The following is a 16,479-nucleotide window of genomic DNA, read 5'->3' as shown; positions in this document are numbered from 1 at the left end:
AACAACTAGTTGGTAATGTACTTCGTTACAGTTGTGCAAACAATAACTATTAGCAGAGCTGAACAGACCTAGAAAAAATTGTGTTTCGTTGGTGTTTGCTAAGGATTCTGCAGAACTGTTGGATTTGAGAACAGTCCTTCTCTTCAGGTGCAGAGGAAACAATTTCATAAACATGAGTATTGTTTGAGCTTTGGAAAATCAATAATAAAGCTTTTATATCACAGTTTAATGTTTCTTAAGTTTTGTATATGGACGTGTGTACACAATGTTCCTTAAAAATTAAACTTAGCATCAGTCTGTGTTGTAGCTACATAATTAGGTTGCAGCTCTTTTTGTTTTGCCCTTGTATATTTTTTTTTTCTCTCTTCATGTTAAAATCCGTTGCTGTCAATTGATATCTGTGAATGCAAAGAATTCTTTTCGTTCCAAACAGCACGGATCTTTTCTTAAAGGAGAGCTCTTTACACCATTCAGTTCATGTTTATTTAAAAGCTTAAAATCATTAGACCAAATCTCACTTTTTGTCCAACAGAAAATTGATTTTGCTAACAAAAATGGTGTGGGCCTGAAAGAGAATATTCAGAAATATGCAAATAAGTAGAGATAGAAATCTGTTTGAGCAGCTGAACAAAGCAATCAAATTTTTGCCATTGAAAGTTTATTTAGCTTCACTGTGAACATTTTTGAAGAAAATTATAAACTGCTGTTAGTGAAATACTTCTTTTTATAGGGAAAAGGGGATTCTTTTTAAGCAGAACTATTTTTAATACTCTACATTTTTCTGCCAGGTCTTACATTTACAAAATAAAGCACATTGTAAATATTGAACAATACACAGATATATTTCCTAACAGTTTATAGTACGCTGCATATTCTGGGTGGGTTCCAAGCAGTAGTTAGTATAAATGATATGCCAATCAAAATTATTTTTGCAACTATAACCTGTTATAATGCAGTCTCTTATCTGAAGTGTTAACTTGATATAAGCCAGATCTCTTTTCTTAAGCTTTAACTCTTACATGTATAATTTCCCTTGTCCTGAACTAATCCTGCTTCTGTCCCGTAAGCTTCTCCGTAGTGCACGACAGCAAAGCATAATTTATCTACTGGTTATATAAATTTTAATCATCACTGCTTCCATTAGGTCATGTGCATTTTATTCCATAATCAGGAGTGAATTGTGTACAGAATATCTGACATACTTCAATGAGTAAATAAGATTTGTAGATGTCCAGCATGTCCCTTCCAGGCCAGTTTTCTAATAATTCGGCTTCTGTGTAAGAGCTGACTTTTTCAAAGAAGTCCCCTGTAGCCAGCAGGATGATTACTGAAAATTTGACCATTTCTATTAGTAAATAAATGTGTGGTTTCATAATGTGCCAGGTTTGTCATAAGAGCTAGCTTAAGGAGTTTCTTCCTCCACTCTTCATTCCTGCCCCAGATGAAAAAGAAACTGTAATTGCATTTACCTCTCCAAATCCTAACGAGTGCAGTGTTTCATTTTTGCAGTGGGACCTCAAAAACAGTAGTATCAGCAGAAGCAAAGGGATACTGAATTATAGAGCGAATAACTAAATAAATAAGTGGGTGGAGGCTTGAAGCATGATGCACGAGATCTTCTCTGGAACCTGAGGTCACTTAACGGTGTGGCTGCAGGTGGTGGTGCTGACATCGTGACTTTGAGTCACTGGAATGTCCTTTAGTTTGGTTCCCACTGCTGCTGATAGCTGAAATTGAATCCTGCATATAACCGTTTTATGGAAGCTGGAGATGCTGTAAATCTCCTTCATTGTTGTTTATGATCATTCTAAACGTTGACAACTCTGTTTAGATGACCCGGGAACTTCTGGTGTGAAGGGAGTGTGTGAAATTGCCATTTTTAGATTCTGATAATAAAAAAATCCATTAATGAGGTTGAAGCGCTGTGATATTCACAAGCTGAACACCATTTTATAATCTCTGAAGGAGACAGAGGTTACTGAGCCAGCGGCATGGGTTGTGCTTCCGAGGGGATGAAGAGGCCGGAAAGGGGCCTGACTTTCCCCAAATTTATGTTTACGGAGCAAAATGTAGGAGGAGTGAACACAGTAGAAAGAGAATTTGCATTTGAGAATGGTGAAGGGTTTATAGAGACCTGCCATATTCACAGAGATTGGGTATTCTTTCAATTTAGTGTTCTGTTTACGAAGCATTTAGTGTATACATCTCTGTAAGGAATGTAATCAATACGTGCGCCCTCACTCACTCCTTATCCCCGTTTCACATATGCATGGTTAAGTATTACAACATGGCAGAAACTTTTTTCTTATCTCAAAAGATGATATATGTTGACGTGAAAATTGATAGCCCTTTTATGTTTTTTATAGTAGCTAGTTTAGCTACAGATGATATTCCAGTTACTGGAACATAGCACACAACCACCACCACCATCAGCATCCAATGGTACAGCCTGATTTATGTTGGCAAATAACCCTTCACCGTTTTTCTCCCTGGTAAGTACCACTGCAGATTTCTGGTTTTCCTAGATGACCCTTACACAAATTGTTGTTTGCATTTTGATTTCATGAGAGATGGGGGGGGGTTGGGTTTTGGTGTATATATATAGAAGCAGAGGTGTTTCTTACAACCCGCGGTTTGTATATACGGTTGGATGAAGGTGAGATGATAGCACCAGAAGAGATTCCTGTGTCACTTGTAATCTGTCGTTGCTGGTTTCAGTGGTGGTAAGGAAGGTCCCGCACAGAGATGTGGGGAGGATCATCATGGCATGTTACCTGGAGTTTCCCATGGACGTATGTGAGCTTGGACAAGGACAACTGTTCCATGCTGTTGGGAAGGCAAAAACATAAGATTGTATGGGAGACAAAGGAAAAAGACTTTTTTCTCTAGAACTATTAGTGGTCTGGAATTACGAGATTAACTTAAATTTCATATTCACTGTTACGAGCTGTCCATTTTTTCAAAATATGAAAAAATGACATTTATATGAAAGTGTATGTAAATACGTATGCTTTGAATTGGTTCTCAAAATCATGTTTTACAAGATATCATAAACTTCTAAATTTTTTTCTTTTAATTTTGTATACCTCTCCTTTGCTATGTGTTAATCTTTCCGCAAAGTTTGTTTTCATCCCTTTTCTCTATACCAGTTTTCAGTTTATCTTTTCCTTATTATCTGATAAGCTAAGTTTTATTATCCTGCTCTGCTAGTCATTGTCTTACTATACCTTTCTATGGGCCTTTCTTCCACCCTTTCTCTGCCTCCTAGTACCCAGCACCTGTACATCATTTTATAGCACTTGTATATCATTTTATTCCTCTCAAAACCAGACTATGTATATCATATTTGACAACTCAGTTCTCCCATTAAAATACGTATATATTTTTTATGTTGTTCTTAACGAGTTTTGAAAATACCGTTGAGCAACCTTGTTTTGATTAGCAAAGGAAATCTCTTTCACTGGAAAACTGTTGTAATAATCCCAGGGCAGATCAGGCAACCAATTACAGGCAAAACCATTATCTTGAGGATGGTTTGGTTTAGGTTTGGGGTTTTTTAAGTCTAAAAATCACTGGACAATAAAATATTATCGGAAACCATTCTAGATGCTTATACAAATGAAGAGAAAGTAATGATTTATCATACCATTTAGTTTTTACTGTGACCAATTAGTTATTTCCCCACCCTTGGTTGGTATTTTCCTCTTTTGCCAGAATATCACGTGCTATTCCTCTGTTCCTGCCGCCTTCGTTGCGTTCACTCTAACAATGTGCTGTGTCTCCCAATTCAGGTAGAAAAAATGACTGAGAAATTTTATGGTAGAGCAAAATCTCCCCAGTTTTGCAGACAATGAAACAACCAACCTTGTGGCTTTCCTGTGGTTTGTTCTTACTGTGAACGTATAAAGCAGTTTTCATGTTTCATGCTCCCTTGCATGGTTTTGCATCGTTTCACTTGCTCACCAGAACTGGACGTGGGATTAGTAGTTCTCAACTCTTATGCAACTTTGATATCACAGACATAATCTGTCTGTGTCGTAAAACTTGGCTAAAGTTATTATGTGATCCAAAATACACTATAGTAATGAGACAGCTTTAGCCCTGGGTATTTGGAAAAAAACCCCAAATATACAGGATTTTCTGAGAGTGCACTGAGTCCAGGTCTCACTTCTACTACGCAAAGATTTCTCATCTCTGGGAAATATTCAATTCTAAAAGTGGGATGGAATGATAAGGTTCAAGATATAAAATAAAAATGAGAGAACTCCCAGTAGTTTGCAGCTAGTTGTAGCAGGCATCTGCCTGCCAGAAGCACATGGTTATGGTGCAGAGTATTATTTGATTCCATCCGAATGGTTTCTGTATCAAAAACACTGTCTCAGAAACACCCAAAGAAATGTTTCTGTAGAGTTGGGATCACCACCATGCCATCAGCTGATAAGGAAAACTTAGAGTGCTACATGAATATAAGCTTGTGACTTTTCCCATTTGACCTCCAATTATTAACAGGTATTCCTAGGAATATCTTGCATAGTTTCTGAACGTTCAGACAAAGAAAGTTCATTAAGAGATTTGCAGCTAATTCACACATCTAGTTTGAATTCATACCAAAGCTAAATCTGATTGTTGTAAGTTCAGCTAAGAAGTATTCAACTTCCTGCACATCTTTGGCGTGAACAGCATAAGACACTGAATTGTCTCAGTCCACTAAATTCGGAGAGTATTTTCAGAGTGTGAGTTGTGAGCTGTGGAACAGCTTGGCAGCAGAAATGCCACTAGGATCTGGTGTCTTTTATACTTCAAGAAAAGAAACTCGAGAATTTGCATGTACCAAAGCTCAGGCTTGCTTACGTCAAGACATGAAGGGTAGTACTTGACTGTTCAAGAGAAGTTTTATTACCATTTTTAGTCTTATATCAAAACCCATTGTTTTTTCTATGGCATCTGAAAATTACGAGGAGAAATTACATTGCTGAGATGCCTGGTGTGCTTTATAATATGCACTTAATTCTAACACTAATTAGTCGTTAGTATTTTGAAACATCAGTGCTGAAGATCACCTGAAGACTTGAGAGGCCTGGCTTTCATATGGTGCTAGACATTTCCAGCCCTGCATGTGTGAGGCTATTGGTCAGGTTGCATTTGAAATAAGATTATAAACAGAGCAACCTGATTTTTCTTAGCTGGCATTAATTGGCTTAATGTCAGATTTCAATATTTTAACGTTAGGATTTTCATGGGGTTTTTTATTGCTGGGAGTGAAGGCTTTGAGTGAAACTTTATTCATTTCACTCGTCATGAACAGAATTTGCCGTGTATCCTTTGTGTGTCCTCAACTCTCGTCAGAACCTCAGGGACTGCAATCAATATCAGAAGTAATTTCTGTGCCCACTTACAAGAAGAAATACAGTGACCCAATTAAGTGAAGAAAATGCTAGACTGTAGTAATGGATGAAAATGCAATTAAAGTAGGTTACTCACCTACAAAATAAAGTTTCTGTTGCCCAAAACGTTGCCTTTAGGTTGGAATGAAACAGTGGGAAGCTAAAGATAGATAAATTAAGCCTGATTAGTCTCAGTGGCATAAATTAGGAATACAAGATAGCATGAGGAATTATTCCACTCTTAAATTTAATTCTCCTCTACTGTTATTGCAGAGCCTTGCATCCAATTCAATCTTGCATGTTTAAATAAAGTTAGTTGTTGCTGAAGTCTCTCCAGAGGCCTCCCTGCTGTGGGATTTGTAATCCAGCCCCAGCTAAAAATAGTGGAGAAATCCTCCAGGTTTAAGGTTGATGTAAGATAAAGAAACAGGAGGAAGCGATGTGTCATGTGCCTGTTTCCAAAATGCATCTACAATCTATATTATATTGACACACATAATTTTTCCAAATTGGAAAATGTCTTCACCTGAGGAGAACTCCCAAATCTTGTGCCTGTCAGTCATTTTCTTGTACAACCCTGTTCTTACAAGGTTAGCATGTGAAATCCTTGCGCCTCATCTGTGCTTTCCTGTTCTTCCCACATAGAAGGGCATTGCTTATTGCGTGCTGCAGTCGAGCAGCAATGTCTCCAAAGCTTAGAGCTTTGGTTGAGGATAACCATCCCTGACTCCAGCGCTGGAGTTGGTGTATTTCTGGGTGGGTTTCTCTGTTTCTCATTCGGATATGTGTGTGTAATAAGAGCAGAGTTACATCCTACAGGCTGTCTTTGCAATAGACGGCTTGCTTTGTACAGCCTTGCATATAATGAAGTAGAGTTAATATAGACTTTAAAAAAATGCTGTTTTTCTATTTGATTATGATTAGTATTTCTAAAGTGGAAAGTATTTAATTTCAGAAAAAATCGCAGGAACCCATGGTATCAACATGACTGAGATTTGAGATATTTAAGATTTTTTACATGTACCGATTTTAGCCTGACAGTGTCTCGATTGATCCTCCATTATGATTATTATAAAATGCCTACATCTGCTTCACCCTTTCTCTATCAGTTTTATATTTAAAACTTGATATGATTTGCTAGTGTAGTAGAGCTGAATCACAGTCTAGAATGGAATTTACAATTTTCGCTGGAGTGAGTGAAATTTGATATAAGATTCTAAGAAAAGCTACTTACAGCCCAATTGCAGTATAATCACATCACTTTAAATTCGTGTGAGAAAATGTTACAGTAATCTTGAATATAGTGATATAAAACTATTTCTTGGGATTCTAAGAATAAAATGCTGTCATTATGTTAAGAAATGCTTAGAATCAATGCTTAGACAGTTTATATAAAATAAACGGGGGGGTAGACATGATTAATACCTTGGTTGTATGAACTTAATGCCTTGAAGAGGGAGGTGAAACAGAAATGTTCATATGGCGGAAACAGTTCTGTATTTATGCATTCCCCCCCCCCCCCCGAAAAAGCTATAAAAATATCCCTCACAGCAGATAAAATGAACTGTTGGGGGTAAAAGGATACTCAAATAGAGGTGTAGAGTCGTCTTACACCCTTGCTGAGGGGGGAGTTAAAGAAGGGCCCTTAATACTGACCTTGGTGTGTTAGGGCAGGAGGGGGCATGGTGCTGCTCGCTCTCAGGACCTCGCTGGCTTTCGGGTCCCATGTGTGCTGGAGGACTCCGGTCCCCGAGTGGGGCACGAGCTAGCGGCCTCCAGTCATGGCGCCAGGTGCTGGCATCGGTGTGCCTATCGCAACCCGGAGGGGCGTGGGAAGGTCGATTGGAGGGGCAGCCCCCGAATCAGGTCCACAGATTCGGTTTGGGTCTTTCTTGCAAGTTATTTTGCATTACCACGTGTACATGTTGAGGCCATTCTGAGAGGCTGTTGATCTTCTTCCATTTGGTAAATGTCATGGAGAATAGGGACATTTCCACCCTCTCACAGGGCCGTGGAAAGGGAGCAATTGTGCTTTACCCTTGCTTCAGTTCTTCAGAGCAGTTGTGGAAAAAAGCATGATTTAACCGCCATCTGCCCTCTGATGTCATCAGAAATAAGATCTTATGTATAATTTGAGCTGTTTAGAGAAATGTAACTCGTAAAATCCATACATACATTGAATGGATGCTGTGAAACTGCATATTTGAGAAGACCTTTCTCATGTGGAATCCAAATTGCTACAAAGTTGTAGAAAAAAAATATATAAAACCAAGAGACCTAGCCATATGAGTAAGTTCTTTCTGTATTTTAGCAATATATTCTTTCCATGACATTTATGTCTAATCTGGTTGATTCCAACAACAAGTATGCACTCATGAGAGTGATCACGAAAATAATTTCGTAATTCATCACTGCAAACATCTCTCGGTTAGAAAGCAAAGAAAGAAAACATGTTCTTTAAATATTCATATATTTTTTAAACAAATACTTAAACTACAGTAGCCTCTCCTTGGCTTTGTTACTGAATGTGTTTATCTTTGGTCTCTTCCCACACTTTAAGCTTCAGGCAACAACAGGGTGTGATGATAGTGAATGTACTTCAGAACTCTGAAATAACATCTGTAGATCTTGTGGAGTCTTTTTTATGTGAAACTTAGTGGGTTGGCCTAAGTTTGATATTTGTACTAGCCTGGTACAAAGGAAAAGTAGTCTTAGTGTGGAGTAGTCTTAGGTGGATGCAGAGATAGGCCCAGAATCCATGTCTGATTCTCCATTTTACTACTTTTGAAGGCAATGTGGGCAGAATGGAAAATCCACTCTTGTCTACAAAGAGCCAAAATGGTAAATTGAAACTCTTTGAACATGTGACAGCAAAATATTTGGTGTGTTTGTCTTGGAGAGAACTTTCAAGATTCAGACTAATTTTATAACACCTTAATCTTGTATAAATATTAGGACCAGGACTGCACTTTGGACCACCTTTCAATATTTATGCATTTAAATATGGAATAAGTAGCATTAAAAGTCTGGCATATATTGAATTGCCTTGACTGTCAGTCAAAAGAATAATAATACTGTGCATATTCATACAAAGTTACTTCTTGCATATAAAAACTTTTATAGACTGTATCCTTCTTAAGAGATCTGAAAATGTCTAACATGAGGCCATTAAATATTCCTTTCGTTACTGTTCCTAAGACTCACGCAGTATCACACTTGGCAAAATATCATTCAGTTACTGCTTTTGGCCATGGAATTCACTGAAGGAGTTCATATTAAAGAGTTTGGCTGGAATTAGAGAGATTAAGTCAGTGCTTTTTATTGTTATTGTCGAAGTTTTTATTTGCTGGCTGAAAGCTTTTAAAGTAACTTCAAATATTTTCATTCTAATTGCTTTCCTAAAACTTTTAGATCTGTACTATCTGCAAACAGTGTGTCTGATGGAGATTTGAGGATATATGAATAAAATATAAATGTCTATTTTTCTTTAGGATCTTGCTCAAGAATTTTATCCCACTGAGATTTATTTGGCTCTAAGCAAAGAGTAGAGAATGTGTGTTTATACATATATACATGCATAGACAAACGTATATAAACATATATATATAAAACAATTAGTGTGGCAGATGTTTAAGACTCAAAATCGCAATCTAAATGGTCCCCTGAATTAAAGGCTTTTAAGATTTTGAATATCAAAAGGCTGTCAAATGTATGATTGTACAGATAGTTATGTACAGATTCAATAATTAATGAACCACTAATGAGATTATTCATCTGCCTAAAAGTCAGCGTTGGGGATGTGACTGCAAAACTGGGTACTTAGATACATTTATTTTAACATTTTGTGCTCCTGTCTGTTGTTGGCTAGTTGCTCATCAGCGATCTGTTCTTAAGCAAATTAAGCTTTCTGGTGTGAAATCCCCTATAGGAACTCCTTTTGTTTTCAGCTGGGCCTGCATTTCCTCCTGACTATTGCAGAATCCTGATGTGGAAGAAATGGAGAGAAATAACTGTCGTGTAGTAGGTTCTGGTGGCCGAAGTCACCAAGGCTAACGCTTCCCGGGTAGTTTTTCACACGTACGTGAAGATCTTTCCTAGAAAACTTGTAGGCAGAACGTAGCAGGAAATGAACCCACTTCCAGAAGATATTATCATCTGAAAATAAGAATAATACTGTAATCTGTCTCAGAAAGCTGGTTTCTATTGTACTATCCTACAATAATCACTAACTGTAAATTTGCTCTAAGACTAGGAATGGAAAGGCTCAAGTATAAACTTGGCATATATAACACGTTATCTAGTGGTCCAGTAATTCATGAAACTCTTCAAAAATTGTATCTTTTGCTGACAAAAGCATTGTCTCTGTGCATGTTTCCATACCCTTGTGCACACACGCACATAGCGGTTTGATCTTTGATATAACTGGGATTCGTTATCTGCTTACTGCCATTTGGTCAAAGGCTGACCCGACTGGACAGCCTCCTGACTGCGTCTGGTCCAACTCTCCGTCTCCTTTACACTCAGCGACTCAATCCTTAACCTCCAATAGCTGCATGTTGTCCATGGTAAATAATACTTCTTGCATCTGGCAGCGCGTGCCGTTTCTTCCAAAATGTTAGCATCCTGCCAGAGGAGTACAGAAATTTCTACAGGTAGCTATGTAGTGTCAAAATCGAGGATACCATTTTGCATTCATTCTGAGATAGAAGTACTTCTTTATTTACAAGGTTTTAAAATTCAGGTTTTAAAAGATGCTTCATTCACTTATAACAATATAAATCCCAAACAACTTTAGTGGTATTGCATCCGTGAACCAGCTACTAAAATCTGCCTCATTGTTTCTAGTAGCAAAAGTAAAATAGAATACTTGTATTTTATACAATAATGTGAATACCCCCTACTGCTTCTGAAGTATTGAAACTGTCACGAAGGACTTGCTCTTCCAGAAAAAAACACTCTGCTCCTGCTATGAACACATCATACTTAAAAGTAAAGCCTCTACAGAGATTAGCTGGATATCCATCTAGAACAGAAATTATTGGAGAATTCTCGTCTGTTATTTTTACGTTCATTGAGAAAATAAATTGTGTTTCCTGATGAGAAAAAACCCAATATTTAATTTAATACATCTGGTGAGGACACTGCTGTTCATAGATGGTGGTAGTTGATACTATTTAAAAAAAAAAAAAGAGAAGGCCCCCTCTCCCAACCCTCCTCCCACTCCATCTACTTCTGTTGCCAGAATAATTTTAGTTTATATTGTTTTGTTTGGAGTAATCAGGCTGAAGTAGCATTAGTCCAGCTTCTCATCTTTTAATTACAGACAGTTTATTGTCTATGCTGTCCCACTTTCTGCATGGTTCCCCACCAGCCAGCTAGACTTAGCAATCTCCATTAATTTAATTTGGCATTTCATTCAATCAGACAGGCTGTGAACATGATGAATTTTTTTTTTTTTTTTTAAATAACACAATGCTCATTCTTAATTGATGTCCTTATCAGACATTGTATTTGCCAGAGCTGTAATTATTGGTCAGGCAGCAAAATCAAATCTGCCCAAATGCAGTGAAGATGTTCTCCGGTGAAATTATTAAGATACAGTACTTAGACCTGCGAAGTAATTTAGTTTTGGTCTGTAATTACATCTTTTGGGATCATTATCTTTCTTCTTACTCATAAGGATAGTGTAACCTCAGAGGAATTAATTTGCCAAATATGAAGATAGAACTGAGATCCTTGCCATAATATATATTTGTGCAAGTAGATATTATTCTATATAAAAAATATGAGCATGCTCACACCATAAAAGAATGATTTTATTAACGGCCATATTTTAAAAAATATGGCTTCTAATTTTATTGCAGAAATACTGGAAGTGTGATCAGTTGAGGCTGCCATTTTCCATAAGCAATAAATTGGCATCAGAAATGACAGAATTTGGATGTGTAACTGTCTAAAATACATACGCAAGCGGATATGTAGTGCTGTGACAGCATTAGTTTAGAGCTAGTTCTGCAGGCAGGAGTTCAGCATCAAGCCAGTGAGAGTTTTGGCTGGAGACACTATCCCGAGAAACTTTAAATGTGTATTTTGACTAAACATTAACTAATAGTTATGAAAAGACTGTTAGTGTCATGATAACGAAGTCTGAATTCTGTTTTGCAATAAGGGTTGGGATGGGGCTTTCTTTAATTAAAAAAAGGGGGGGGGAGTGGATTCTGTAATAACTTTTTGTTTTAATTTGTTCTCAGAAATATGACATGTAGTCTTTGAGTACAGAATTGCAAAATGTAAGTCTCCAGATTAGTTACGAGAAGATGATAAAATTTGTTTCATTCCTGTTCTGGATATATTTTACTTGAATTTTTCATCTGGGACATTTATTCACGTTCCATGGTTTTGGTTGTGTTCAGTGCTGGAACAATAACCCTTCCAATGGTTTCTTCTTCCTTGTGGTTGCACTATTAAATTAAGCAGCAATATTATAACAAGAATTATTTAGAAAATCTAATGTATTTGCCTGATGAATCTAATTTTACTGTTGAGCATAAAAATACTAGTATTTTAAAAATTCACTTTTGTTCCTTTGAGGTGCTTAGACGAAAGTCTGGGCTCCTCTATGTCTGGTTTTAAGTTACTTATATATTTCTGTATTTGCACTTTTTAGGAAATGAATAGTGGGTGTGAGTTCTAATGTTTTTCAGATTAGAGTTGCACCACAATTAAGTTGATTTAAAGACAGAAATGTAGAAAGTTGTAATAAATACTAATCACTGAATGTTGTAAGTAAAATAATTTCTCCATTAAAATCAGTAGCAAAATTCCCATTAACTCTTACAGGTTCAATATGTTACTCTGTGTGTCCATAACACCTTCAAAATTAGTTACTGGCTTTACTTTCTATGCTATTTTTAATATTATGGTTTTGTGGTGTAAACTTCTCTTTTGCTTGTTTTATTTCTTGCGGTGGCTTTTGACTCATCAGAGTTGCAAAAGAAGAGCCCAGACAGTAGCCACTATTTAACCTTTTGAGATTTTCTGAAGATTTTTTTCAGTAGGAATTCAGGCTCTGTGGACATTTAATCACTGATTTTTATCCTGAACTGCCAAGGTTTTCTGTGACGTTCATCATATCAGACTTCTTTCTTAAAACAACCGTTCATGAGTCTCAGCTTTCATAACCAACCAATTTTTAAACTCTGGTGAGTGCAAAGGGTAGCTTGAAAACCCAAGTAGCATTGTGCTGTGCTGATTCAAAGTGGCTAATCCCTTGATTTGCAAACAGGTATCATAACGTCTGGCCTAGGAGGTTTGGTCTATGAAAACGTGCAGTTTGTAGAAGTGGGGCAGTGATACAGTTTTTATATCCCCAATCCTGGACAGGAGTTGATTTGGTCTTCGTTAGGGCATGCGTTGGGGAAGGAATAGAGGGCATGAATTTTCCCTTAGCGCTGCAAGTATACACCCTTCCTGGGAAAGATGAATAGGGCTAGATGTTGGGCTTCAGGGTTGGTAGTCAAAGCTAAGAGAAGAGCTTCAACAAGCTATTTGAGAAAGAATAAATTTTCTTGACATTCTTTATACAAGGTATTAGTAAGCAAACATCCAAGTCTCTCTTTACAGTCCTCATGTCGGTTCTTACGGATTTCAGTAGGGCCAAGATTCAAGTGCCCTTGCAACATAAGAGAGTGGAGGACTGAACTGTCATAGTTTTAATGCAGTGATTTGCATGAAGAATGAAATCTGTGATTCACAACAAGTTCAGAAGAGGTTTTGTTTGTTTGCAATCCATTTCATGAAATCAGCATATGCGTGTGGTTTCCGTTGGTTTGCTGTGGCAGTAAGTTGTGCTACTCACGCTTAATATATTTATGAAAAATTAAGATGGAATTTGTTGAACTCCTGAAATCAAAGGAATCAAATAATGTTTTTTGTAATGCAGTGGTATGTGTTGCCAAAGGAAGCTGAAACGATTTTTTTCTTTTGTAGTTACAGAGCGAGGGTGCTCTGAGATCTTTAGATGCAAAAGTTTATGCAAAACCTTGCTAATTGCTATGGCTAAGTAATTTGCAAAGCATCTCAATGTCAGCATGAAACAAAAAGATAGCTGGACTAGGTGCTGCATCTCACTCTCTTTCTGTCCCAGGGAAATCCGACAGTGGGACCCCACAGGAGCATACCTGGGCAGACCAAATTGCTGGATCTCGCCTTTAATTTGGATGCCTGCTGCCCACTATAGGAATGCTCCGAGATGTTTATAAGGGGTCTGAGCAAGGGATCCGTTAGAAAATCGATGGAGAAAAATGTTGACTGCAACAAGAGTCATTTCACAAAAAACATCTTTCCCAAATTATTTTACTAAAATAGACAAGAACCCCTTGTTCTATTTAGAATGATTTATAACTGTTCCCAGCTGATCACAAAGTGTTTCTAAATTAAAAGCCATTAATTATAGCCTTATATAGATACAAAGATAGGCAAGAAGTGCTTTGTAATTCCAGCTCTGCACTTCAGGTGAGAGCTTTTTAAATTACTTGGACCATTGGAGCCACCTGCTTGACTAAATGCTGAGGGCCCTGTGTTTCAGTACTCATCAGTGCATTGCAGTGTTAACATTGTTACTGATTTTTCTCATTTCTCCAGGGCAAATACTAATTAATGGATACAATTCACAGCTGATTAGCTGTAGTTTCTTCAGTAATTACATTCGCAGACTAACTGTTCAGAAGAGGATTTCTAACCCAGTTCTTATTTCACTCTAAGCTTAATTTGTTTTTTGAATTGTTTAGGTCCTTAAGATAATAACCATTTTATTTTCTTTTGTTGTTATAGGTACCATTAGATAATAAGGAAGTTTAATCTTAGAAATACTCACTGATAATTGTTGTGTGCCTTCAATGGATTTCTAATTCAGAGACAAAAAATAAATTTAAATAATATTAGTTATGATCCGTACTAACAAAAGCCTAAATATGCCAGGTTCTGACATTAGTGCCCGAGTCATACACAATAGGGTCTTAAATATTGTAGCCCAAGAACAGAATGAATCTAAGGATAGGCACTTGTAACTTTTAGCTTTGACATTCCTCGTTACATCATTTGCTTCCACAGTCTTAGTAAAATGGAAAATTATGTTGTCGCTTTCCCCTTTGTTTTACTTTAATAAAACAAAAAGGAAGAAAACCACTTGGCAATCAGAACAGCAGTAGCTGTGGTGTGAGGAATACATGTAGATCAAAACAACGTAGAATTTTACTCTTCAAGGTAAAAATCAGGTACATTTCCATTTTGAGGCACTGGAGCCCCTAGCTCATTAAAATAGGATAGGGTTTGTTCCCGCTTATTTATCCAATATTAGAGCTATACTTGCCTATTGCATCTTTGCACTTAGGTATAATTTGAAAACCTGATTTCTTTTTTTTTTTTGTTACTGTAGAAAGAACAGCTCTACTGGAGCCATTTCATTTTTTCATGTAAATCCTTCTTAGTTTGCCACTGACATGAAAAAAATCTATCCTGTCGATCTCACTGTTCAGCTGAAGGTACTATGTCTTTGTGCAACAAATCCACACACACATCCTTATGTGCCAAAACAGTAATTTGAATGTGCAATTTTATTTGAATTTTTTAATCCCAAAAAATGGGTGACATCTGGGCTTTTAAAAAATGGATGACATTACTTGAGTATCTGCATAACTGGGGATAACAGAGTTTCAATAGCCTACATATTGTGTTAAGGCCTCTGTTGCTTAACATGTGTTATAGGTTGAAAGATTCAGCATGCTAAGTACACAAATGGAATTTCATACTTCAGAATGAGGAAACTTATCTCATATACCTTCCTCCCCATGATTGTCTTCTGATTTTGTTGATGTCCTGTTTTGTCAATCAGACAATTCATCAGGTACACGAGGCTCCAATTCTTTGTGTCCATCTTCCTTTTTTCATCCTCTGTCACTATAGTTTCCTCCTCCTCCTCTTTATTTCTTTTCCCTCCTTTTAACTTTTGGTCTTATTTTCAGAAATGGATTTTGGAGTTTTCAGGGAAAGAGCCTTTCTTGAAAGGATCACTCTGGACCCTCCACTGCTCTAGGGTGCTGGAGGAACTGGAGGGAGTCAGGGTCTGAAACACTTCCCTGCTAAAAACAGTCAGGCACCAAGTACTGCAGTAGCGAATTGAGCTGGAGCAAAGTGGTTTTCCTTTCAGGACAGGTTCAGCTGCTCTGAAAGCACAACAGAGTTTCTTGCGTGGAAAGAACAATCTGTGCAAGTGCGTGGTTACCCATCCTGATGCACCTGCTGCAGAGCGTATGCTGCTGGTGGTGGTGGTTGCTGTTGTGGTTTGGGGGGGGGCAGGTCCACCAAGATCTGGCAAGATAAAACAAAGCCTTCCTGAAAAAATTCGCTTTACAGAACCTGAAAATGGGAGTTAAGGGAAGAATGCTTCGTGTGGCTTTAGCAGCAGTGATGTGGCAGGGCATTGCAGGGACAGCACAGGGACTTTTCTCTCATTTGATACTCTTACTTTGCAGCGTGCACTGTGCCTGATAATAGAAACGTGAAAATGTGAAAGCCTGTGATTTAGTGTTTTGGTGGTAGCTGCATGACGTGCGTGGTATCTGTTCCTTGAAGCAAAGACTCTAGACGCCTGCCTGCTCTGGGAACACATGCAGAAATAGCTACCAGACTACCTGCTTTTTGGAAGTGCCTTTTGAGGGAATAAGGCACACTAAGTGCCAATTAACCAAATGCTGATAATCTCTTTCTTTTCTATGCTCAGTCTGTAAAAGAAAAAGTACTTATCTTCTTCAACAAATGTTCATACTTGAGAATTTGGAGGAAATGACTCTATGGCATCCGAGAGGATCCTTTCAGATCACTCGTGTGTGAGGAGTTGCTCCGCAGTGGGAGCGAGTGGGCACTCTGCCCACTCCACCCTGGGTAGATCTCAAGGTCTCAGTGTGATACAGTTTCTCTGATTTGCAAAATCTTCTGGTGATAATGTTCACTGGGGGCGTGGGAGCTCAACTGGAATGAAGGATAGACAAAGGGGGATTGTTTGGCTTTTTAATTTTGTGGAAAGAATGGGATTTTA

At 37.7% G+C, this 16,479-nt stretch overlaps 1 protein-coding gene across 2 annotated transcripts in view; it reads left to right on the top strand.

Moving 5' to 3' along the window:
- The window catches only part of TOX3 (TOX high mobility group box family member 3), a 78,538-nt gene that overhangs the window by 35,084 nt on the left and 26,975 nt on the right, over window positions 1–16,479 (top strand). The gene's annotated exons all lie outside the window — the stretch shown is intronic.

The sequence above is a fragment of the Aptenodytes patagonicus genome, chromosome 11 (assembly GCF_965638725.1).
Source record: "Aptenodytes patagonicus chromosome 11, bAptPat1.pri.cur, whole genome shotgun sequence".
NCBI classification, from domain to species: Eukaryota; Metazoa; Chordata; class Aves; order Sphenisciformes; family Spheniscidae; genus Aptenodytes; species Aptenodytes patagonicus.
The sequence above is the reverse complement of the archived record's forward strand: the minus strand, read 5'-3'. Positions and strand labels throughout refer to the sequence as shown.